Raw genomic sequence first — 26,578 nt, forward strand, 5'->3', positions numbered from 1 at the left:
GACAACCTCCTCGACGCGTCCCTCTAGCTAAACAGAGGGAGATTGACAACCAACTGGAGGACATGAAAGCAAGAGGGGTCATCGAGGAATCCGACAGCCCTTGGTCATCACCTGTGGTGCTGGTGAAGAAGAAGAATGGGGACCTGCGCTTCTGCGTGGACTACAGAAGACTGAATGACGTCACCAAGAAGGACTGCTTTCCCCTTCCACGAATTGACGACACCTTGGACACCCTGGCCGGAGCAGAGTGGTTCTCGACGTTGGATCTCAAGTCAGGATACTGGCAGGGTGGGGCTACATCCGGAGGATAAGGAGAAAACGGCATTCTCTACAGGCCAGGGACTATGGCAGTTCACCGTTATGCCGTTCGGCCTCTGCAACGCCCCGGCTACATTCCAGAGACTAATGGAGTCCGTAATGAGAGGCCTGACATACGACACCTGTTTGCTGTACCTTGATGACGTCATCGTGGTGGGCAAGACTTTCGGCGAACAGCTGATGAACCTGAGGAAAGTGTTCGAGAGACTGCGACAAGCCAGACTGAAGTTGAACCCGAAGAAATGTCATCTATTCCAGAAGAAGGTCAACTACTTGGGACACGTAGTAGGGACCAACGGAGTGGCCACGGACCCGGAGAAGCTACAAGCCGTCAGAGGATGGCCGAGACCGAGGGACAAGCAGGAGCTGCGCCGCTTTCTCGGCCTCTGCACTTATTACAGAAGGTTCGTAGCTGGGTACGCCAACATCGCTAAGCCTCTAACCCAGCTGACCGAGGAGAAACGACAATTCCAGTGGACAGACGAGGCGGAGTCATCCTTCCAGTCGCTGAAAGAGGCGCTCTGCACTGCTCCTGTACTGGGATATCCCATCCCTGGAAGGAAGTTCACGCTCGACACGGACACTAGCAACGTAGGCATCGGCGGAGTACTCTCTCAGGAACAGGACGGGCAAGAGAGGGTGATTGCCTACTTCAGCCGAACACTATCCAAGGCTGAGAGAAACTACTGTGTGACGCGTAGAGAACTTCTTGCCATTGTGGAAGCCCTGAAGCACTTCCACAAATATTTGTATGGCCAGGAATTCCATCTGAGGACAGACCATTCTGCACTCACCTGGCTATTGGGCTTCAAGAATCTGGAGGGGCAGACCGCCCGTTGGGTTCAACGTCTGCAGGAGTACAACTTCACCTCTGAACACCGACAAGGGAAGAAACATTCCAACGCTGATGCCCTGTCACGACGTCCGTGCCCGGATGGCTGCAAACACTGCCTGAAAGTAGAAGAGCGGGATGGCGCCCACGCAGTCCGAGCAATTGCCGCCCAGCCGAGCCCAGGATGGGATAACGCCGCCATAAGGAGGGAGCAGCTGGAGGACCCAAACATTGGACAGCTACTGCGTGATGTGGAGTCCGGCCAGAGACCAGTATGGGCCGATATCGCCAACCGTAGCACCACTTACAAGAGCTACTGGGCCCAGTGGGAATCCTTCACTGTCAAGGACGGTATCCTGAAGAGGATTTGGGAGTCGGCCGATGGAAGGACCCGCATAGAACAACTTGTCCTGCCCAGGAGCAAGGTGAAGGAAGTGCTGGAGGAGACTCATGCTGGAGTGACTGGAGGCCACCTGGGAGCCAACAGGACGCTGGACAAGTTAAGGCAGAGGTTCTATTGGTTGCATCAGAGGACCGACACGGAACAATGGTGCCGAAGATGCGACACCTGTGCAGCCAGTCGCGGACCAAGGACCCGCAGCAGGGGAGCCATGCAGCAGTACAACGTGGGAGCTCCTTTTGAGAGGATCGCCATCGACGTTGCTGGACCGTTCCCGGTCACGGATCGCGGGAACCGCTACCTGCTAGTCGCCATGGATTACTTCACAAAATGGCCAGAGGTGTACGCGATTCCCAACCAAGAGGCTTCGACGGTGGCCGACGCGCTGCTTGACAACTTCATCTGCCGATTCGGGGTGCCCCGGGAATTGCATAGCGATCAGGGGCGCAACTTCGAATCCAACCTGATGGGAGAATTGTTCGAGCGTCTGGGGGTGCATAAAACCAGGACCACTCCCCTCCACCCACAGTCCGATGGTATGGTGGAACGCTACATCAAAACCTTGGAAGAGCATCTGCGGAAGGTGGTGTCCAACCATCAACGAGACTGGGATGCCAGAGTCCCACTGTTCCTCTTGGCCTACAGAGCTTCGGTCCACGATACAACAGGGATGACACCGGCAAACATGGTCTTCGGGAGAGAGCTGCGCCTGCCCTGTGATCTGCTGTTTGGCACGCCACCCAGCGCCGACCAGCCAGCGACTGACTATGTGGCAGAACTCACCGAGAAGTTGAATGGAATTCACCAACTGGCCAGAGAGCACCTCAAGATGGCCAGCGACAGGATGAAGGTGCGCTACGACAGATTAGCCAACTCTGCAGGATTCCAGGAGGGCGACCTGGTGTGGCTGTATCGACCTACCAGGACCAAAGGGAAATCACCAAAGCTGCAGCGTGCCTGGGATGGACCATACCGCGTGGTGACCCGGATCAACGACTTGGTGTACCGGATCCAGCGACAACCTCGAGGGAAGATGATGGTGGTGCATCTGGACCGATTAGCAGCCTACCAAGGGACTGCCCGGGACGAGCAGCCCTAAGGAGGGGGCAATGTGACAGCGACGTGAGAATCGAACTCACGACCAGCGTCCCGCAAGAAAGCAGATCGCACGGGCTCCACGGAACATTGAGTGACGTCGCGCGGTGGAGAGAAGGGAGAGAGGGTGTATTACGTCACGCGACGAGTCTGCGCGCGCAGCTGCTACGCAGTGGATGTGGAACGACCTTCCCGATTATTCCAGACGTCTGTCGATGTAGAGATATTGAGATAATTCTCTACACACCTGTAGAAGGTTCTCGCAACTATGATTTTGCTATAAAAGAGCAGGCGCCAGCGAACTAGACAGAGTCTTCAGAGTTTTCAGTTATTCAGTCAGTGAGAAAGCCAGAGCAAGCAAGCCAGCCGGAGTTCGACTCGAGTGTGCGTCCGCATCTGCGTCAGCATCCGAAGGCCTGAGTTCGAGTGCAGTGGACCGCAGTTGGAGGGACCTGAGTTCGAGTGCAGTGGACCGCAGTTGGAGGGACCCGAGTTCGAGTACAGTGAACTGTCTCTGAAGGTCTGAGGTTCGAGATACCGTGAACTCGAGTGACTGAGATAGAAGAACTGTGAACTGAGAACTGGTAGTTCTGATTTGTAAATAGTGCTTTGTAAAGATTAGTTAAGATTAACAGTTCATTGTTGTGCGTAATAGTCCAAGTCAATTGTCATTGTCGTCGGTGGAGTGCTATAACGAATACTGTGTGAGTGAAGATCCAATTGTTGACGAGAGCGTTTAAGGTGTATTGTAGAAAGGAATTATTGTTGTGACGAATAAATTACATTGTTGTTACTAATAAAATTTACAATAATAATATTATTATTATTATCATTATTCATGGTGTTCCGCCCAAGGGCAGGTCTTTCACTGTAAACTCAGCATTTTCCTATCTTTCCTATTTTCCGCCTTCCTCTTGGTCTCTGCGTACGATCCATGTATCTTAATGTTATCTATCATCTGATATCTTCTTCTGCCCCGAACCTTTCTCCTGTTCACCATTTCTTCCAATGCATTCTTGAATCGACAGTTTTTTTTCAGCAAATTAACTTATTACCTGATTGTGCTTGACATCATCTTCCCTGCTTTGCCTCTAAGAATATGCATTCTATGAGACATTTTTTCTGCAGAAACGTCTGCAGTCTCAATCGGATAATTTGTCCGCAAAGCACGTAACCAGTAAATTTTGATTGGAGCTCTCTCATGCAAGGACATAATTTCTTTAAGCGTCGTAAATCTACGATTTAATCATTCCGGTTTTGCTTCTCATCCTAGATAAACCATACTACGAATGTTATATATAGCGTCCCTAAATCCATCGTCTTCACCTGGGTTTCAATTTGTGACTTGAGATTTGATTTCAAGTCACAGCGTTCATCTCAACGTTCACAGCAATAAGATAATTTTGTACTGTTACACTGCTCAACAAATAATTACAACTGCAGGGGATCCGAGTTCGATTCCCAACACGTAACATATTTTCAGAGCACAAGTACACGCAAAAACAAATTAGTCCGAAATATGTTTGTAAACATACACTAAAATAATATTCCTTACAAAAATATTCAATTAAAATTAATATATTAAAGAAAGACATCATGCGAATGAACTTACTTTTGCTGTCGCTGCACGTAACGAATCATTCCAGTATTTTCCTCGTGGAAACTTGAGCGTCTATCGCTGAAAAAAAAAAAAAAAACATATTTTATTTTATTGGGTTATTCTACGACGCTGTATCAACATCTCAGGTTAATTAGCGTCTGAATGAAATGAAGGTGATAATGTCGGTGAAATGAGTCCGGGGTCCAACACCGAAAGTTACCCAGCATCTGCTCGTATTGGGTTGAGGGAAAACCCCGGAAAAAACCTCAACCAGGTAACTTGCCCCGACCGGGATTCGAACTCGGGCCACCTGGTTTCGCGGCCAGACGTGCTGACCGTTACTCCACAGGTGTGGACCATATATTTTATATAGCGACAATATTCTAACTCACACTGTCCAGAAACGAAGATATTCAGAATTGCCATGTATACTGCTCCGTCGATTTAGTAGAATACATTTGAGTCTAAAGAAAGCAGGAAACAGTACAACGTGGTCTGTTGTGACGAGAATCCAAGCCGCATAACGGTAAGGCATCATGTCACAAACACTTTCAAGTCTGAGTAGTTCTGACAAAGTAAATAATTATTCAATGCCTTGAAAACGGCACAAATGTTAAGGATATTGTTTATATATATATATATATATATATATATATATATATATATTTGCGTGCGTGCGTGTGTGTGTGTGTGTGGACGTATTGCATTTGTGTACAAACCATTAGACATGTAATGCATTTAATCCGAATTTGTTGGTTAAGTTTAAGTGTTATTATTATTGTGGTAGGAAATACTTCCGTCACTTTGTAAGCATCAGTATGTTCTTATCTGCCACATGGTTTTGGACAGATCACGGAGATGTCATTCAAAGCCCGTGGATTGTGGAAGGGGAGCCAATGCTTTCCCATGCTTCCACCCCTCTCTCTCCCAGTTCTACATCCCTGCTAGAGAATAATGATGGAATGGAGAAATGTTGACAGAATGATGTAAATGTCTATTATGGCTAAACGGGAAAACCCCGAGAAAAGCCCCAATTTTTCAATGAAAAATTCCAGGCTTCACCGGAACACGAATCCGGACCGCCTGTGTGACAGATTGAAGGTCTGACCACTCAACCACCCCAATGGTACTACCACAGTCTAGTATATACAGTCACGAAGCTCAATACGTAGTAAATATGGATCCATAGATAGTTGCTAACCACTAGGATCGCTACTATCGCCTCATCACAGCCAATGCGAAATAGTACCTGCATTGTCTATTGTTCCTAGTACCCTAAACTCAAACTTCGTGACTGAATATACTAGACTGTGGTACTACTTCTGCCATTACTGGCGAAACTGTTCTGTTTAGAGTTGTTATAATGTGATTGTGGACAGAGATTTATACAGATGTTTACAGTCCAGTAATAGAACAACAACTAAGTGTATACATAGGTGTTCGGATAATTCCGTCCATAAACAGTATTGCAGGATGAAATAAATGAGCGAGAGATTTTATACCCTACTTACCCCCACACATTAACACAAAATTTCCTTCTACTTGGTAAGTTTGTAAGAATATCATTATGGACATTTAACATTTTACGTATACCTGACAAAGGTAAAAAAAAAAAACAAAAACAAAAAAACATTTTAATATTATTATTTCTTTCGTCGTCTAAACCTTTTTTACCTTATTCTCTCTGAAGCACACATTAGATAGTGACACATCACAGATCTCCCTGGTCCTGTGGTCAGCAAGATACATGGTTACCGCTGAGACAACACAGGACAGCATATGGTAAGAGAGAAACATTGAGTCCCATGGAAGGAACATCTCTTCCAACGTTCACGTAGGGGATAGGACCATGGACCGCTTGGATGGGAAGCGCGTATGCTATCCACTAAACCAGCGTTTCTCAAACTTTTTTGAAGTGGGGACCACTTTTTAAAGTCAGAACAGTTCCGCGGACCACCTTACTCTTGTTCCCTTCGAAAGCAAATTTATCATTTTCGTAGCCGATTTTAATACCAGTATACATATATTTTAAAATTGAATTAAGATTCGGTATTTTGGTCCTCTGTTATGAATTCGTGTGGTCGCGGCGCCAGATGTGCAGGGAAAAGATGTCGAGAAACACCACGTATATAGTACTTTAAATCCCTCTTTTGTTGCTGAGAGTAGAGTGGGAAGTCGATAGACGGGTAGGGTAATAAATTTCATAAAATGTCTGTACTGGGAGAAAAAGTGAAATTCGATTGCCATGTGTCATTTTCAAACTCTGGGATTTTAAGCTACAGTGTGATACGCAATTCGTTCGAATTTTATTTCTTCTTCTGTGTTTTTTTGAAGGACCACAAGGGCAGACTTCGAGGACCACAGGTGGTCCGCGGACCATAGTTTGAGAAACGGTGCAGTAAACTATGGTGGACTTCGTTATTATTACTACAGACTGATTATTTAGTCCTGACAGCTCAGCGACGTGAAAGAGGGGAAATAATAGGAGTAGTGGGGAGAGTTCCGAAGTTTAACTGTACTGGAAACACAACGCTATACCGCAAACGTGACATCCGATCGCTCTGAATGCAACCGACTGACTAACCTGAACACCCCTTGGCGTAACTTAATGGATTCGCCTGACCCAGGCGCACATTGTCGGCGACTGTCAGGACTAAATAATCGTAATGTAACTCCAATGCAAATCTGGACAAATTAAAATGTTATTTCAAGCCAGTGTCTTAGTAACGTGACATGACAATCCCAATTCCGTGTTTTATATAATTATAACATATACATGTCTCCTTTTAATTAAATTGAATAAAATTACATCGTCTTCGCTTGAGAACGTTTCTGATTTCGATTAACAGTTCATCATTTTGACAAGAACATAAAATAATCAATTATCAATAATGTCTGAACACTGTTTCTTTTTATTCATTAATATGCCTCTATCGTCGACAGTCTTCCACTATGAGCTACACGACGCAAATAATAATAATCATAAACCTACTCTACAATTGATCATAATATTCACGTCTCAAAAGCCGATGAGTTCGAGTCTAGATCATATATACCCAGATTGCTCGGCGTTATAGGCTTTGACGGTAACAACTTTTGTCAGGTTTCCTATGCTGCCATCTATAGTAGTTGTTACATAAGGAGTCACGTCATAACTCCCATTTGAATTGCATTAGCGACTGTACTGCCATCTCGTGTTCGTTTACGGCGGACGGGTGGCCATCCTGGCGGTTGTTCTTTTCAAAGTGCAACCGATTTTAACATAGGAATGAGTAATCTATATGTGATATGTGATCTGGGGTTCGAGCAGCAAAACTGTTCCGATAAGCACCGATGAATTCCTGTTGAATCTAAGAACGACTTCGTGAAAGTACGACGTTAACAATAAGCTCATCTAAGCTTTTAAAAACGTACCGTTACTTGTTTCCTAAAATTTCCATGTAGGCCTATCTATAGATTATACGAAGGGTACACGGGGAAAACGAACAATGTCACATTTCCATTAAGGTTGAGATATTGATCTATTTCGGTATATTACTGCTAAATTTATTGGTGTTTCTACTTGATTGTATCCGTGGTTTTAATTCTCCTTTACCACTTTTGGTAAAAATAACACTAACGTTTGTAGTAATACAGTGAATTAGATAATGACATCACCCTTAACAGCATCGTGACATTGTTCGCTTTTCCCGTGTACCCTTATTACTGCAATATTTTCTTGTTAGAAACGTAAGTTTCACAATTTATGAGTTAGGCTATTATAGCCATTCACAAAAAAATTACCATGGTACTTTGTTCTTCTTCTTCTTATTTGGTATTACAGCCCAGGTGGGCCTTAGCCTCCTCTATGGCTCTCTTCCATCCTTCTCTATCCATCGCCAACTCCCTCCAATTCCTTATTCCTAATCTATTCACATCCACTCGTACACAGTTCCACCATCTTGTTCTCGGTCTTCCTCTTAATCTGCTTCCATTTGGGTTGTTATTGAAGACAATCTTCACTTTCCTTGTTGTTTCCATCCTTGTGACGTGTCCCAACCATCTCAGTCTTTGACATCTTATGTGCGCCTCCAAATCCGATTCCTTATACAGTTCGTATATCTCATTATTATATCTGGCTCTCCATCCATCCACTGTTTCAATTGCTCCGAATATCCTTCTTAAGATTTTCCTCTCAAATACTGCTAGTTGTTTGCATGTATTTTTATTCAGAACCCATGTTTCTGTACCATATGTTATAATGGGTCTTATTAGGGTTTTGTAAATCTTGATTTTGATTCCTCTAGATATTATTTTATTTTTAACAATTGGTAAAAGTGAATAATATGCCCTGTTAGCCAGATTTATTCTTCTTTGTACCTCATTCCTTAGGTCATTATTTGCTGTCAATATATGGTACTTTGTTACACAGCGCGAAATATGCACGATCGCAAAAGTCAAAACTGCACATTACTGAAAGCCGGGGAAACACTGATCTATAGGCCTACTGTGGTCGCATGGAAAGTAAGTTAGTCTTGACAAATCCGTAAAGTACATTTGTAAACTTCTATTCGCTCCCTAATCCCTCAGCCAATGGGAACTGGGTACGTCACTGGTCTTCCTGGCGCCAAACACGAAGTGGACACAACGTTGCCATGTACAGTACGATTATTTAGTCAAAACAGTCGCCGACAATGTGCGCCTGGGTCAGGCGAGTCCATTAAGTTATGCCAAGTGGTGTTCGCGTTACTCAGTCCCTGGCATTCAGAGCGATCGGATGTCACACGTGCTGTAGAGCTGGGTGTTTCCAGTACAGTAAGCTGTACTGCATTTCTTTACTGACCGCTCTTATCTCTACTCCGGAATTTTCCCCACTACTTCTATTACTTCCCCTCTTTCGCGTCGCCGAGCTGTCCGGCATGGATAAATATATAATAGGATGCGAAACTGCGGTCAGCACCATCTGGCAGTGGGGGGCTGAAATAAGATGATCAGCGCCCAACGTCGTAGGTGGTGAACATTAGAACTACGTGTTGGGTACATTACCCACAGTTCTCTATTTATCCGTTCGAGATATTGCTCGAGGACTCGTCGAGGAGCCATGATGGCAGACAGAAACTTGCTAATAAGTGAACATAAAGTGATATTACGTGTGTGTATAAGCAGTGCATGTTAAACAATGATGTTTATGGACGTTGTAAAAATAGTGTTGTTGAATGTATTGTAAAGTAATAGTGATATAATAAATTAAACTATCTAAGTAGTTCTTGCAGACTTTTCCATTGCGCTGTACAATAAATACCCAAAGAATACAATCCCAATTATCTAACCTTTTGCTTTATTTTTTTGTCTGTGTCTGGTTATATTTTAATTGGTTAGTGTTAAATAGATCGTATCTTTTATCTTCCTGTTGGCTCCGGTAAGAATTTTCAGTAGAAGCTGCTGTGAGGAATAAAAATGTAAATGTTTTATTTTAAATTGGGTTAGTTTTGAATATCGATGAGGGTGGGAGGGAATACTTTCTGCACAGTTTAACATTTTCGTCACTAGGTGCGCTGCTAAATGCATGGAGTAATTACTCTTTTCGCTACTTGGTGCGCTGCTAGATGTAATAACGCCCCTCCCTCTAACTGGTGGCAGCAAAATCATTTTCTACAACAGCGCCTCTAGTATGTGTTACGGGAAACTCGGTAAGTTTCGCATCCTATTATATATTCATCCATGTGTCAGGTCTAAATAATCGGGTCTGTAGATGCGTATATTCAATTACATCTGCGTTTAACTACCAGCCTGTCCACCCGCACCCCCTCCATCGGTGTGAGAGAAGGGGATTGCTGTTTAGTTGTAACGTCGCCATTTGGCTCTGTATATTCCATGTGCTTTACTAGAAACGCCACAAGTTGCGCCTTTCTCTGCGACCACAATAATAATACACTAATAAGAGAAACGACAACAAAAACTTGTACAATAACCAGAAACCGGCACAATATGAAAATTTTTGTATTTTTGTATAATATGACATTTATTTTGTCAAAATACAAAATGTAAACATAAACTGAACCAGATAAACCTCACCTCATGTGAGGGAAAACTTTAGAGCAGCGTTTCTCAAACTATGGTCCGCGGACCACTTGTGGTCCTCGAGGTCTGCCCTTGTGGTCCTTCAAAAAAGACAGAAGACAAAATAGAATTCGAAGGAATTGCGTATCACACTATAGCTTAAAATCTCAGAGTTTGGAAATGACACAAGAAAATTGAATTTCACTTTTTCTCCCAATACAGATATTTTATGAAATTTATTACCCTATCCGTCTATCGACTTCTCACTCTACTCTCAGCAACAAAAGAGGGATTTAAAGCACTATATACGTGGTGTTTCCCTGCACATCTGGCGCCGTGCCTGTAATCCAGCCAGGGACCACCCGAATTCATAACAGAGGACCAAAGTACCAAACCTTAATTCAATTTTAAAATATAAATATACTGGTATTAAAATAGGCTACGAAAATGATAAATTTGCTTTCGAAGGGAACAAGAGTAAGGTGGTCCGCGGAACTGTTCTGATTTTAAAAAGTGGTCCCCGCTTCAAAAAAGTTTGAGAAACGCTGTTTTAGAGGATTCTAATGCACTACAAATCACCAATACCTGAAGGACCAAGAATAAATGCTGAGGCGATATTCCGAATATCAGCAGGACATGACTGTCTGGCCGTTCATCTACATCGGATCTCCATTTTCCCTTCTCCAGAGTGTATTTTGTGTTGTGAAAGTGGCTCAGTAATGAATAAAAATCATATTTTTAAGTGTGTGAAGTTAAAGAACTGTCCACAGGATTTAACATAATTGTATTGGAAAGCAAGAAAGCAAATGACATTCTATCAAATACCTGGACATAAATAAAATAATTAAATAAATGAATATTAATTATGCTATCAAATAAAATACAATAAATCTGCATAATTACACAGTTTTTCACCATCATCAAATCTTTTTCTGAATGCAAGAACTAGGTAACTCAAATTTTTACAATGAAGGAAAAAAATAGTTCTTACATTGGGTAGACTTAACACTAGTTAAAACACAAGTAACTTTTCTATATTTTCTGGAAAAAGATTACACCTACACCAGAGTGCTGCATTGGAGTTAAATCGCTCGCTTGAACTCGGTCGAGTGTCGCACCTTCGAGTGAGATACGATCGGTCGTGATACGCTCGTAATAAATAGAAGCACAGTACAAGGTCATCTCACCGACATGTCTTATCTTGTATGGAAGGCGACAGATAAGATACACATATGTTTTGCTCACACGGTAAAAATAAGGCTTTATTTTCTGCGTTTATGACAAACGTTTAATGAAACAGTCAATGGAACGTACCAAAACTGGAACATGAAGTTATAAACAAAATAGTATGAAAAACTTCGATATACAATTATTATTGCTAATTAATAATTATTCAATAATTGATTTACCACATAATATATAATATGATAAGTCTATATATAGCGTTCCGCCTATATACTGCGACAATATAGAAACGTTTTACAAAATATTATTGATACAGCAGTAGATTAATAACAATATTAGTAGAGAGATAACGTCACAGAAAATATAATAAAACGAATAATCATGCTGCACAACTGTTACAGACGCAAAGATTGATACATTAATTATTAGAGATTATTATTATTATATTATTATTATATTATTATTATTATTATTATTATTATTATTATTATTACTACTACTAGAAAACTTGATACAGTTCTTGCATTATCGTGATTGTGTTCTCCGTTTATAATAATTAGATTTATGTACATCAATAACAACTATCAGATGTGGCAAAAACAAAATCACTCCTGTGTGGGGGGGAAAAAAAAAAAAAAAAAACATTTACCTACAACATTTATATTACATTTTAAAGTAAGTTTTGTAGTTGTACTATGGAGAGGTTAGTTAAACACTGCAAAGTTTTGAAATGATAAACATCTATGATGTTACTACACAGTTCATCACTGTAACAAGAACGAATATCTAACGCTCGGCTTATACCGCTCGAGGATTTATCGCTCGTGACAATTTTACCCATCATGCATGTGCGCTACCTATCGGATTATGCTATGAACTACTTGGCGCTCGAGTGAAAACGTCCGATGCAGACCTCTGACTACACCATTTGATATTTTGTACGATGGAAAAAAAAAAATGAAGTTTTAAAAAGAGGAGAAATTAAGTAGATAGCAAAATGTGACGGCTTAAACCAGTTCAAAACATTACTTTACATGCATATTAGTAGACATGACAACAATGAAAATACTTTTACTGGATTCGAAAGAATGAGCAAAGATGGAATAGGAAACCACTTATTTTATTGTGGTTTCTCGACTTGATGTTATTACAAGTTTGATGACTCTCAAAGGAAATTTGGAGATTTCACTTGCCCTTGGATATTCCGGAATCTTGGTGGAATGGGTGGCTTGGGTTTTCAAGTGTTTGCTAAAAAAAACATCTCTACTGTCTCTTTATAATGTCTGGAAAGACCAGTCAGCTCAAAGACGTTATATTATAGGCTCAGCCGGAGTTACCGAAATATCAACGGATGAGGAAAATCGTGCAAAATATGTAAACGTTTTAAGATTCTGATGAAATGCAAACATTTTAACAAAGCTTTATGAAACATAAAACTTGTTTTGGCGTTAACTGAATTCTACGCATCGTGAATCGTAAAAATCCTTATCTCTACGAGTATACCTATATAAATCTCTTCGTTGTAAGAATAATGCTACAGTAAACAATGGCACGTGACTGAAATGAGATTTGATTGGCCGCAGTTTGGCGCCAGAGATTCTCTTTAAGTGACCCCGCCCTCTCCTGTACATTCTGTTTCATGTTAAACATTTCCCGTTACTCTTCAAAGTAAACCTAACCTTATTACTATGCATTCGCTTGCTTAGGAAACTGTTACATTATAATTAATTGGATTCGGCTCACTTAACTTCCAACACTATTTCTTTCTCTTCACTTTATGTTTAGTAATCACACACATTGAGTATGTAGGAAGCCATACTATCACGTGCTTAGGAGAACAAGCTCAAGTGGCGCCAGCATATTACAATAACAGACTATCTTGGTACTACTCTTAGTATTCATTCGCTTACAACGTAGATAACAAAATATAAAAGTAGCTTTTCTTTTACATAGCGTTTTACATATGAGTGAAGTTACATGTTTCGTCGTATTTAATAACTAGAATTCAATTTTTATTTTCAAATAATACAAAGTTATGGTTTCCAAATGAGGGGCCCGAGATCAAAATGGGCTATGTCATCCAAAGTACATTTTAAGAAAAATGCAAAAATGTCCTACATCTCATACAAGATAGATATATGTGCGGGAATGGCTCTAATTGATGAAGACGTCAGTAGTAAATATGCCTACCATGTTTATTCAAATCATAATGTCCAAATACTCGTTTTGTAAGAAAATTTAAATTTTGATATCCCATTTTGATCCATTTATTTTGAAACTCATTACTCTAATTTTACATTACTTGATCTAATTATGCTTTTGAACATGATTTCGTTAAAAAAGATTTCGAAATAATTTTATTTTATTTTTAATAGCACTATTCCCAAAACATTCACAAGAAACTTAAAAAACTGGAAGTGTTTTACTTAAAAATTATAGTAATTGCATGGTTTTACGAAAATTATAACAAAATCACTCTTCAAACATGTTCACAGGAATCTTTAACAAGGAAAATATCCGAGCGTTTCGCATGGGACTCTCATTCGGGGGGGGGGGTCCGTGGTTCGATTCCCAGACCAACTAACTTGAATGTTGCTTAGGCAAATGCCGGGTTGGAATTTTCATTGCAATGTTCCATTTTCTCTTCCCCTCCCGTGTAGAAAAAGAATTTAGATTTTCATATCAAATCATTCATCTTTCTCATCTCATTCAATAGCCAACCGTTCTTTGGTTCCCACCCTTCCGCTATATTTTTTTATTTTTATTTTAGTAGGTTATTTTACGACGCTTTATCAACATCTTAGGTTATTTAGCGTCTGAATGAGACGAAGGTGATAATGCCGGTGAAATGAGTCCGAGGTCCAACACCGAAAGTTACCCAGCATTTGCTCATATTGGGTTGAGGGAAACCCCCGGAAAAAACCTCAACCAGGTAATTTGCCCCGAGCGGAAATCGAACCCGGACCACCTGGCTTCGCGGCTAGACGCGCTAACCGTTACTACACAGGTATGGACTTTCCGCTATACCTCTGTCAGGATTCATTCCTTAAGAGCACTTCCAAGGGCACTCCGACACCTTGGAAGGGCCGTTGGAATGGATCCTATGCTGCTTGGTCACCTTTTCGGTGTGAGGGTAGGAGGCCTCCATTGGGTGAGCAGATGAGGGGTGACATGCGGCCGGTTGGCTGGTACAACCTCATCCTCATTCATCCCATTAATTCGGGGTGCACAATGGTCTTAGTATGACCGATGTGCAAAGGGTCGTCCTAACCGCCCGTAGCCACCGTGACCTTACCTAACCAACAAGGGAAAAGCATATGCAAAGGCCATTAACGTCCTCTTCTCCATCTTGTTCGTTTGTTGGCACATTCCTGGTCATAGGAATTTGCAGGTTTATCTGCGAATGGTCTTCTCCTTCCCAGAACAATCCAAAATGTTTCTACAACAATCCTTCTACATCCATGATGTATCGATGTATTGATAACCTACAGAAAAATTTTCCTCGTTTGCACAGTCCATATGATAAATATTGTTTGCTCTAAAAGCGTAAACATGCTTGTCCTTTAAATAAGATGAAGAAAAAAGATGTTTAAATCCTGAGATCTTAAATAGAATGGAGCTGGTCGGTTTCACCATGTCTTTTGTAAATTTCTTTCACTTACGGACTGGACATTCTTCATTGCCAAACTTGATTACAGTTGCATGTTTCCCAGCGATAATATGATATTCTTTTGGCAACACAATTACCTCTTATTTTTTTATTTGATTCTCCACTTTTCCGAATATATTGTCGCAGGGTAGAAAACTGTGTCCAAGAAGAGGGAATAGAACCCCATCATATATCAGGGATGATGGAGCTTCATTGTAGAACCATCAACAGATCATCGATATTATAGTAGCATTTTTGTGACTCTCATCCATTTGAGACCAAAAGAATTTTCTCAATTCCATTCATATCATTACATATCAGTCTATTCCTTCAGAATTTCCTTTAGAAGTCTCAAGTTCTAGCATGTGTAAGAAAATGCACTATATCTCAATATTTTTTCTTATCTCTGCTCAACTAGTGTTTCATTGTAGGCCTACATGTAATATTGCTTGGCTTAATATGTTGCTTGGTTAGAAGACGTGGAAATGCCAAATTTTGCTGACAATCATAGATCAAAGTGAGAAGGTCTGGAGACATCTCATTCTTGATTTCATATAAACTTTTCACTCTTAGCAGGTGAATACTTGAGCAGTCTTAGCCTGTAATCTTCTGTCTGACGTAGTATTACCGTAATTCATAAATTAACGCCTATTACATTAGTTTAAATAAATATTTTTCATAGCAATACAGTCCTTGCCTTATAAATTAGAACAGAATTGTAGAGGTATAATTACTGTGTAACTAAGGTCTAAACCATCTAGCGGAAAAACTTAAACCACACAAACTTTGGCAAACATAGACCATTCTGTTTCATAAGCTCTGGAAATATAACGTAAAGATATGAAATATAGTCCATTTTGATCTGTTCAATAACGGCTGGCATAGCCCATTTTGATTAATTCATTAATAATAACATATCCCATTTTGATACATGTACTAATTTTCTCCATGCATTTTACATGTCTAAAATAAACCATTTTGAAACTGCACCTTTCATAGTGTAAAGTCTTCAACCCAAACTTGCCAATGACGTCAATAACTCATTTTCTGAAAAAAAAAAGTCACATAGCCCATTTTTATCTCGGGCGCCTCAAATATGGAACTATATTTTCCTGCGTCGTGTGAGTGTTTCGACTGGGAGCCAATCACGGGTATGACTGCCACGTGCTTGTGTTTACATTAGGATTTTCCTTTAAGCGAAAAGAGTATGGCAGAAATGGTTTGAAATATAAAATTTAATATTTTATCTGCAAATCAAGATTTCAGGTATAACTCCCTGTAAAGTTGATTTGAATAATTTCGAGGGGTATCGAACCCGGGACCTTTGGTTTAACGTACCAACGCTCTACCACTGAGCTACCCGGGAACTCTAACCGACACCGATCCAATTTTTCCCTCTATAGCCACAGACCTCAAAGTGGGCTGACAACCGTCAAGCAACCAACTTCGAGTGCACACTAACTCTGTGTGACTTAAATTGTGGTTTTCTGTTAATGAACAGTGAAGTGTATTATGCAAATCAAGATTTCAGGTATAACTCCCTCGAAATTATTCAAATCAACTTTACAGGGAGTTATACCTGAAATCTTGATTTGCATAATACACGTCACTGTTCGTTAACAGAAAACCACAATTTAAGTCACACAGAGTTAGTGTGCACTCGAAGTTGGTTGCTTGACGGTTGTCAGCCCACTTTGAGGTCTGTGGATATAGAGGGAAAAATTGGATCGGTGTCGGTTAGAGTTCCCGGGTAGCTCAGTGGTAGAGCGTTGGTACGTTAAACTAAAGGTCCCGGGTTCGATACCCGGCTCCGGAACAATTTTTCCCTCGAAATTATTCAAATCAACTTTACAGGGAGTTATACCTGAAATCTTGATTTGCATAATACACGTCACTGTTCGTTAACAGAAAACCACAATTTAAGTCACACAGAGTTAGTGTGCACTCGAAGTTGGTTGCTTGACGGTTGTCAGCCCACTTTGAGGTCTGTGGATATAGAGGGAAAAATTGGATCGGTGTCGGTTAGAGTTCCCGGGTAGCTCAGTGGTAGAGCGTTGGTACGTTAAACCAAAGGTCCCGGGTTCGATACCCGGCTCCGGAACAATTTTTCCCTCGAAATTATTCAATATTTTATCTGTCACTACTTTGTTTTATAACGCTGCTCATTTCCAATGTGTCTAGTGTAAAAGGGCGACAGAACTTCTCCACATTTACAGATACGGAATTAAAATTTGGAGCTAGTCTTGATGAGAGTCCACCTCTACGTAGGCAACAATTTCACACGAATGTCCACAAGTAGCATATATACAGGGGCTCTTGTTTACTGCACATGCGAAACAAAATAAGGGAGCACCACATTTTATTTCCATATCTGTACATACAAAAGAAGACATACATTTTTATACAAAACGAGGAAATCTTCGTGGGAAATGAAAAAGCACGACAGACAACAATAAAATATGACAAACTTGCAGCCGGCGATTGTAAGGAACTTGAGATTCTGTGAGACGAATAGTGGGCTGCATTGATGGTAATATTATCGACCTAATCGCGATCGTGATTGTAGTGTTAATCTTTGGTTTAGAATCACCTTCATATTTTGAAGTTCTCTATTATTTAGAAAGTTATGATAGCTGCTGTTATGGAATTTTTTTACCCCTTCCATTGTATTATATGGAAGAGAAAAGAAAACGGAGTGAATGGCTAGAAAATGACATTTGGATACTATTAAAAGTGTTGGAGAAATTTAATGTAGATATGAGAAAAGTAAAAATAAGTATATTAATAAATAATGGCATAACGAATTATTGATATATGGAAGGCAACAGAAGGTTGCTGAAAGATGATTCATATCAATAAATCTTGGATTAACTGATTTCTTTTGAAGATTTTTAATTCGAGTCTCTATTACAGCGATATTAATGAGGTTAGGGTTAATTTTAAAAATACGTTTTATTACAAAATAATATAAATTAAGAGTCTAGACCTAATAATATAAATTATATAGGTTATAAAATGTCTTTGACTAGAAACAGTAATTGTATAAATTGTATAAGTTTAGGTAATAAAATCTCTAAACATTTTAAGAAAAAATCCCATATCAAGCTGCAAGAAAGAACAATAAAAATAAGGCAAAACAATGAACAAACATCGAAATAAAGTACGAACTTCAAATGTTGTCGAGGAGGAAAACCACAGTCTAGTATATATAGTCACGAAGCTTGAGTTTATGAGGGTACTAGGAACAATAGACTGTGCAGGTGCTATTTCGAATTGTCTGTGATGAGGCGATAGTAGCGATCCTAGTGGTTAGCAACTATCTATGGATGCATATTTACTATGTATTGAGCTTCGTGACTGTATATACTAGACTGTGGGGAAAACAAACATAAAATTATGTACATAGAGAAAATTGTTTCCTCTATGGTGATTCAGCTGTTGACCACAAGGGGCCAAGAAACACCTATACCTGTTTTTTTAAGATGGGACATGACAGTAACGCTGCCATCGGGAAAACTGAATGTCACATAGTGTGGTAGGTCTGTTGCTATGGCACAGTTGTGTTGCCAAAGTTACAGTTCCCACGTGGTGAGTGCTTAATAGCTCTCTTGGTGACATTTATTGTGCACACAATGTTAGCATTGGTACGTTTTTTTATTGATTTTATTGGGTTATTTTACGACGCTGTATCAACATCTAGGTTATTTAGCGTCTGAACGATATGAAGGTGATAATGCCGGTGAAATGAGTCCGGGGTCCAGCACCGAAAGTTGCCCAGCATTTGTTCGTATTGGGTTGAGGGAAAACCCCGGTAAAAACCTCAACCAGGTAACTTGCCCCGACCGGGATTCGAACCCGGGCCACCTGGTTTCGCGGCCAGACGCGCTGACCGTTACTCCACAGGTGTGGACCATTGGTACGTTTCGTCTTTGATTCTCTGTCGATTTTTGTATTGTTTTTTTTATCTTCGCGTTAATTGTCAATTAATGTTTAAACGTCAGCTATCTAACATCCATTGCTAGCTCCCATCAGCTGACGGTGTGCAAGTCCATATTGGCAACAGAGCGCTGTAGTTCCAAGCTCGGCCGCTTAACTGTCATGTCCCATCTTTCAAAGAAACAGGTATAGTATGTCCACACATTTTCGCTAATCGCGATTAGCGATTGTAGTCTCACTAGTATAACAGACAGACGGGGGTTCTGAAAGACAGATGGAGATTTGGGTAAGAGAAAAAGTCTCCGTCAAAACTCAACAGACCAAGCACAGCCACGACATCCGACGGTGAAGAGGGAAAGAGTTCCGTCGAAACTCCACACACATTCCCAAGCCAACGCCATCTGTTGTCCAGACGCTCTCTGAATGAATGAGAGATCACGATATACTTGTTTATAATTGCGGCGCTAGAGCGCAGTAGGCCTACCTATCCAATGGCATGCGCTTTGTATTATTCAAAATGCAAAATTAAATTTTTTTGAATACGTATTTTAGCGGACTGTGTACGTTCTGGATTGTCCGGTAGCACAGTCTAGTATATACAGTCACGAAGCTTGAGTTGTGTGCTAGGAACAATAGACTGTGCCAGTACTATTTCGCATTGTCTATAATGAGGAGATGTTAGCGATCCTAGTGGTTAGCAACTATCTATGGATGCATATTTACTACATATTAAGCTTCGTGACTGTATATACTAGATTGTGCCGGTAGTGTTCCTGATTTCAGTCACTATTTCCAATGCCTCGAAGAAGTTGTCGATACTAAAAAAATGGTTCAATTATAAAGTGAACACTATTTTTAGCTTAAGACACTAACATTGATTTATCTTTCAAATTAGTTCATCGTAACAACATACTGCTTAAAATTAGATTCTTGTATGTATTTTATTGTTGTCGAGATATTAATTTATTTTTTATTTTATTGGGTTATTTTACGACGCTGTATCAACATCTTAGGTTATTTAGCGTCTGAATGATATGAAGGTGATAATGCCGGTGAAATGAGTCCGGGGTCCAGCACCGAAAGTTACCCAGCATTTGCTCCTATTGGGTTGAGGGAAAACCCAGGAAAAAACCTCAACCAGGTAACTTGCCCCGACCGGGATTCGAACCCGGGCCACCTGGTTTCGCAGCCAGACGCACTGACCGTTACTCCACAGGTGTGGACTCGAGATATTAAAAGGCAAAAGCTCCTTTGCAGGAAATGTATGGATAATTATATTTTGCCTATTACAAACAGGTGTTACTTCTCTAAAGTTAATTTACACAGTGAAATGTATAAGAATGTAATGATTGTAATGAAATACTCAATAAAATTTAAAGCACTGTAAATGGGCACGTATTTAACTCCTAGTTTTAAGATGCAGAAAACATACTTTTTGAACTGATTTATAGAAATTAAATTGCATAGTGTAACAATTATCTCTGTTTAAGGTTCTGGTTGGTACATATATTATCAGGCAGTACATCTCATTTGACGATATATGTATCTCAGAAGAACTTGTTGCATACATCTGAAGTATGATTAAGTGAACTATGTTATACTATAGCAGTGGTGGGCAAAATGAACGCAACCCACAAGACAAGATTTAAATCGCAACTACATAATGTGGGAGGGATTGCACTCTACAGTGCAGTGACGGATTTACAGACAGTTGCGCCACTACACTCCTACCTACCATATGTCATTAGAAGAGTTCATTCACGTGATATTTAATTAATCATTTTTCAAAGCAATTTCTTCGAAATTGGGATTTATATCTGTGCATGCTATTTTCAGTTGCGCAAGGAGATGAGCATTGCTTAAGCGGGATCTGTGGCTGGACTTTATAAATTTCATTTTAGAAAACAGCTGTTCGCACTGTTAGGTTGATGAATACATACCGTCATTTCCCATAACTGTGGTCCTGGAACACAACTATGGTTCACGACACAACCATTCAAAGATCATTGTAGAAGTAACATAGACCGTTCGTAAATAGCTGCAGTGACTTGAATTCAAACTACAGTACAGCAAAAATATAGATAAACGAGGTGCTACATTATGGAGTACAACATTTGATTAGTTGTATCGTGGACAATAGTTATGTTCCAGGACCATATTTATGGGAAATGACGGTACTCATTATTTTTTAAGCAAACTGTCTAAGCAGTGGATATGTAGTACTGTACATCTTTTAAAAAAATTTAACCCCTAGCAGACCTTTACATTCTGCTTTCAAGAAGCCATCATTCTGCAAATTCAGTACCTACCTCTAACTGCAATTCTGGGATAACATTTTCAATTTAAACATGAAAAGGAGTGGCAAAAATATTGAAATCTTTCTCCATCCTTTGAAAATCACTGAATCTGTGTTCTTTGAACTCGTATAACAGGTGATCTATTTTAAGAATGTACATATTTAAGTTCGCGTCCTGAATATTTGTAACTGATCCTAAACATGAGAAATGAAAGAACCGCCTTTCTTGTAAGTGTGATATCCTCTCGATTCATATGATTCTGCGAAAGACATTGTATCACTAATGAAGCTCCGAAGTACAGCAATCCAGTATAATCCGCCACGTACACGCGCAGTATTTTCATGGAGTGGGGAAAGGGGAAGGTAGGGGGTAAGTTTGATGCTTCGCTGAAGTCTGACATCACTGCGGCAATGCCGCAGGAATGCCCGCCATTGTACTAGAGTCGGGCAGACTGCCTCATATTATCGCCCGTTCTCGGTTGCGTAATCACCGCAGTCTCGCCCAGTGCGCGAGTACCTAACGTAGCCAAATGACTCATTGATAGAGAACACGAGATTCTCTTGCTCCCGAGATTACCGATACTAGATCACTCCCGACAGTCTCGGACGTCTATGCGGGACTGTTGTACTGATAAGCAAGCAATATCGCTCGGGCCGTGCTCCTATAGGAAGCATTGGCTTATGCATTTCCCGGTTCTTTAAATATATATCATGTCGTAGCTCCTATAATACTTAATCAATCGCGCTGTAATTTTTTGGATTGATAGCTCAATGTCTAAGGAAAACATAGGAAAAAAATCGAACTGAAAATATTTTTTGGAAAGTGAGAAAAAAAATATTAACTTCGATGGAGATTGATGTGTTCAGAATAGACATTTGCAACTTCACCTTTCACCTTTGAAAACTTTTTTGTTTTTCACGTTAGATGGGGGGTCAAAGCGAGAGAAATGTTGAGAAAGGATGGAAATTACTTTTAAAAGTGATGGCCACTCAAAATTTTTACTGGTTCTCGAATAACTGCGAGTTAACCTGTTAGCGCAGGACTCATGACTCAAACGTTTGTTCCGTAAAATTTGTACGGAACCTTTCAACGCATGAAAACTCGTTATTGGACGGATAGTATTAATTGATATTTTAATAAAGATAGTTGAAAATGAGGCTATATAGTCCAAGATGGTTTACACTTAATAGTAATTAGGCTATCTTTTATAGCAACTAAATAAAAAAATTGTTTGTAACACAATGATATGAAACATGAAAATATTAAAAGCTGGTTCACAATAAACCGAGAACTAGAACGGAAATATTTTTAAAATAAATGTATTTAAAGGTAAGCATTCACAATTAACTATTCTGAATGCTCACATTTAATACTGTACATTTATTTTAACATTATTTCCGTTCTCGTTTCCGTTCCCGGTTTATTCTGAACCAGCCTATACTATAGAAAACTACACTTTCTATTGGTGTGCACGTTATAAATTATTGTTACAGAACAATCATTATCGTATTCTAGCCATGTTACAATATAAAATTATATAGGCCTATATGATTTACAATAATTATCCTATGTTATAGGAACGAGAATAACAAATTAAGAATTAATCAGATTTCTAATACTTGTACCTAATGATAACTTACAAGACAGTAATAAATAATAACCATCATAATAATCCTGATAATCATAATCTTAATCATCCTAATGATTACGATAATGATGATAACGGTAATACTACTAATAATAATGATATAATGATAATAATAATAATAATAATAATAATAATAATCGCTGTAGAGTAAACGGTTAGCACACCTGACTGTGAAACGATCGGCTTCCGGTTCGAATCTTGGTTGGGACAAGTTAAGACTGGTTCACAATAAACCGAGAACGGAAACGACAACGATAACGGAAATATTGTTAAAATAAATACATTTGAATGTGAGCATTCACAATTAACTTTCACGTTCCCGTTAATCTTCTCGTTAATTGTGAATGTTCACATTTAAATACATTTATTTTAACACTAGCTGTACCCGTGCGCTCCGCTGCACTTATTAGAAATAAATATAAAGTAATTACATAATTAAAATAGAACATTGGGTCCAGGGAACATTCGTGTTTGATAGAAGAATAAATCGTTTAATATGTTACTTAATTTAAATTGTATTTAAATAATTAAAATGCTATCATTTTGATCCAGAGACCACTCATTTGGTGCAAATATAACTCGTTTAACATTTTTCTAAATTAGTCTTGAATGCATCCTTTAATAAATCACTCCAAATTAATAGAGTTGATTGTGTAAAAATGTAAAAATTCACGATCTTCTATGCACTACTGCCATAGAACGAATAAATTTGTTTTTCTTCCTACTAAAAAATTTAATAGTTTGCACATAGCAGTTACGGAACAACGACGCTACAATCTGAGGCGGCGGTGGAAATGTATTGTTATTTTAAAACTCTTTTATATCCTTAAATATCAGAGCTATCAAAATTTTGCCTGGAATAAAACTTATCGAAAATCATTTTTGAAGAACCTTCTGTTATGTAACATTTTTCACAAAAATCAATAATAAGCGAGATATTTTGGTTTATTTAATTCAGGCCCCCTTACAACCGCCCTTTTAAATAAAGTATTTTGAATGCTACATAGCCTAAAATCTAAGTTACAACGAACTTAATTTATATTCAAATTTTCACTGAAATCCGTTCAGCCATTATCGCCTGAAAAGGTAACTAACATCCAGACAGACAGACAGACTTAAATATCAGTCCAATCAAAATTTTGCCTGGAATAAAACTTATCGGAAATCATTTTTAAAGAAATTTTTGTTATGTAACATTTTTCACAAAAATCAATAATAAGCGAGATATTTCGGTTTATTTACTTCAGGCCCCCTTATAAACCCCCCCTTTTAAATAAAGTATTTTGAATGCCATATAACCTAAAATCTAAGTTACAACGAACTTAATTTATGTTCCAATTTTCATCGAAATCCGTTCAGCCATTATCGCGTGAAAAGGTAACAAACATCCAGACAGACAGACAGACATACAAACAAAAATTTCAAAAAAAAGCGATTTTCGGTTTCAGGATAATTAATTAATTATATATGTTAGGACCAATTATTTTTGGAAAAGCGAAAATTACCAGAAAAATTTCGCTTACAGATTTATTATTAGTATAGATTATTTCTCGTTGTCGTTTCCGTTCCCGGTTTATTGTGAACCAGCCTTTACCTGGCTGAGGTTCCTCGCCTCAACCCATTGAGAGCAAATTCTGGGTAACTTTCGGCACTGGACCCTGGACTCATTTCGCTGGCATTATCATCTCATTCAGACGCTAGATAGCTATAGCAGTTGATAAAGCGTCGTAAAGTAACTAATTTAATAATAATAATAATAATAATAATAATAATAATAATAATAATAATAATAACCCTCATTTATTCTCTGTTGTTATGATAAAGCAAATATAAATTACACTCAGGAGGAAACGCAGAATAAATATGGGGGGAAATGCCTGTTATTATTCGGTTGAGAAGCTTTTGTCACCCAGCCTGCTCTCAAAAAACTTGAAAGTTAGAATTTATAAAACAGTTACATTACCGGTTGTTCAGTATGGTGGTGAAATTTGGACTCTCACTTTGAGGAACAGAGGTTAAGGGTGTTCGAGAATAAGATTCTTAGGAAGATATTTGGGGCTAAGAGGGATGGAGAATGGAGGAAGTTGCACAACGTAGAACTGCACGCATTGTACTACACCTGACATAATTAGGAATATTAAATTCAGAGGTTTGAAATGGGCAGAACATCTAGCATGTATGGGCGAATCCAGAAATGGATATAGAGTGTTAGTTGGATGGCCGGAGGGAAAGGACGTTTGGAGAGGCAGAGACGTAGATGGGAAGATAATATAAAAATGGATATGATGGTAGAGACTGAATTAATCTTGCTCAGGTTAGAGACCGATGGGGGGCTTATGTGAGAGCGGCAATGAACCTCCGGGTTCCTTAAAATGCATTTGTAAGTAATTATGATCAATTTGTGAAAGGATCTACTCTATTTCGTAATTCTGTCCTTCCTCTTGCAAAAGTGTTTCCATTTCACATGCAGCATTTTATCAGTTGGGAAACAAAAATATCTTTTGTCAGAGTCTTTGGTCCTTTATAATATAAATAAGTATTAATTATTTTATTTCGTCCTTACACAGCACAATAATTACCCATGCTGATGAAGATGCCGTTGCATAACAACGAAACATCCAGATGTGAACGCGCAATATAATAATACAGTCGTGTGTTATCCATTACTATAGCGTATACAAAACACTATCGAATGATTAAATATGCAATGTCAACGAAATGCTGATAGCGAGAAAGTATATCATAGCTCCAACCATAACGTGTTATTGTTTTAGACTAGCTTAGGATTAGGTAACGACTGAAAGTGCTGCATTATTTTGCTTCTCCAGAAAGGCAATAAGTAGTTCATTAAATTAGTGTGACTTCTGTAAGAATGTCGACAATCATAATGTGCTGTATTATTGCATACCACACTGCTGTGCCTTCTTAAATTACTTTATGAACATTAATATTTCAGAAAGAGTCACGAATTTCAGTGATGAGCGGCAATTAAGCCGGCAGTCAGTGTACGCATTTCGTAACGATAAGTCGGCCGTGCGATAACAGGCCGGGACCCGGTATTCCTCGTTCCCGAGAGTGCCAATCTCGAGATTACGATTCTCGGAACTGGCGTTATCGGCCAGCCAGTCTCGCCTACGAGACGAGCGGGAGTAAGAGGCTGTTTGCCCGACTCTACATTGTACTATAGGTAGGCCTATACAAGATAGAAAAGAACCTGCGCCACAGGCCACTTATCGTACTGCGCAGGACGTAGTGGTGGAGATCACTTGTGTTCCAGAGCCGCCCATTGACAGATTGTCTCGCATTAAGTACGTTTTACACAGTACTGTATTTTGTGATTCTGAGCATTTATAAATTACACGTAAACTTATACACTTTAGAAATAGACAGGCCATTGTAACAGCTGTAGAGCAGTGAATTAGAAGCTATGGATGGCATCCGCCACTTTGCAGATGTCTGGCGATGGGTATGTGATACAGGAGGAGGTTACATTCAAGAACTGTGTCAATTGTGAATTAAAAAATGTAAGCTTAAATAAAATATTGCCACTAATTACCGAATGATCGATGTATAAAGTTA

General features: G+C 39.5%; 1 protein-coding gene across 2 annotated transcripts in view; it reads right to left on the reverse strand.

Moving 5' to 3' along the window:
• The window catches only part of ERR (estrogen-related receptor), a 370,747-nt gene that overhangs the window by 287,802 nt on the left and 56,367 nt on the right, over positions 1-26,578 (reverse strand). For both annotated transcript variants that reach the window (XM_069828081.1, XM_069828082.1), the window contains exon 4: positions 4,258-4,323. The gene's annotated coding sequence lies outside the window, so the exon portion shown is untranslated. The remainder of the gene's footprint in view (positions 1-4,257; positions 4,324-26,578) is intronic.

Source organism: Periplaneta americana, chromosome 6 (genome assembly GCF_040183065.1).
Source record: "Periplaneta americana isolate PAMFEO1 chromosome 6, P.americana_PAMFEO1_priV1, whole genome shotgun sequence".
Taxonomy (NCBI): Eukaryota; Metazoa; Arthropoda; class Insecta; order Blattodea; family Blattidae; genus Periplaneta; species Periplaneta americana.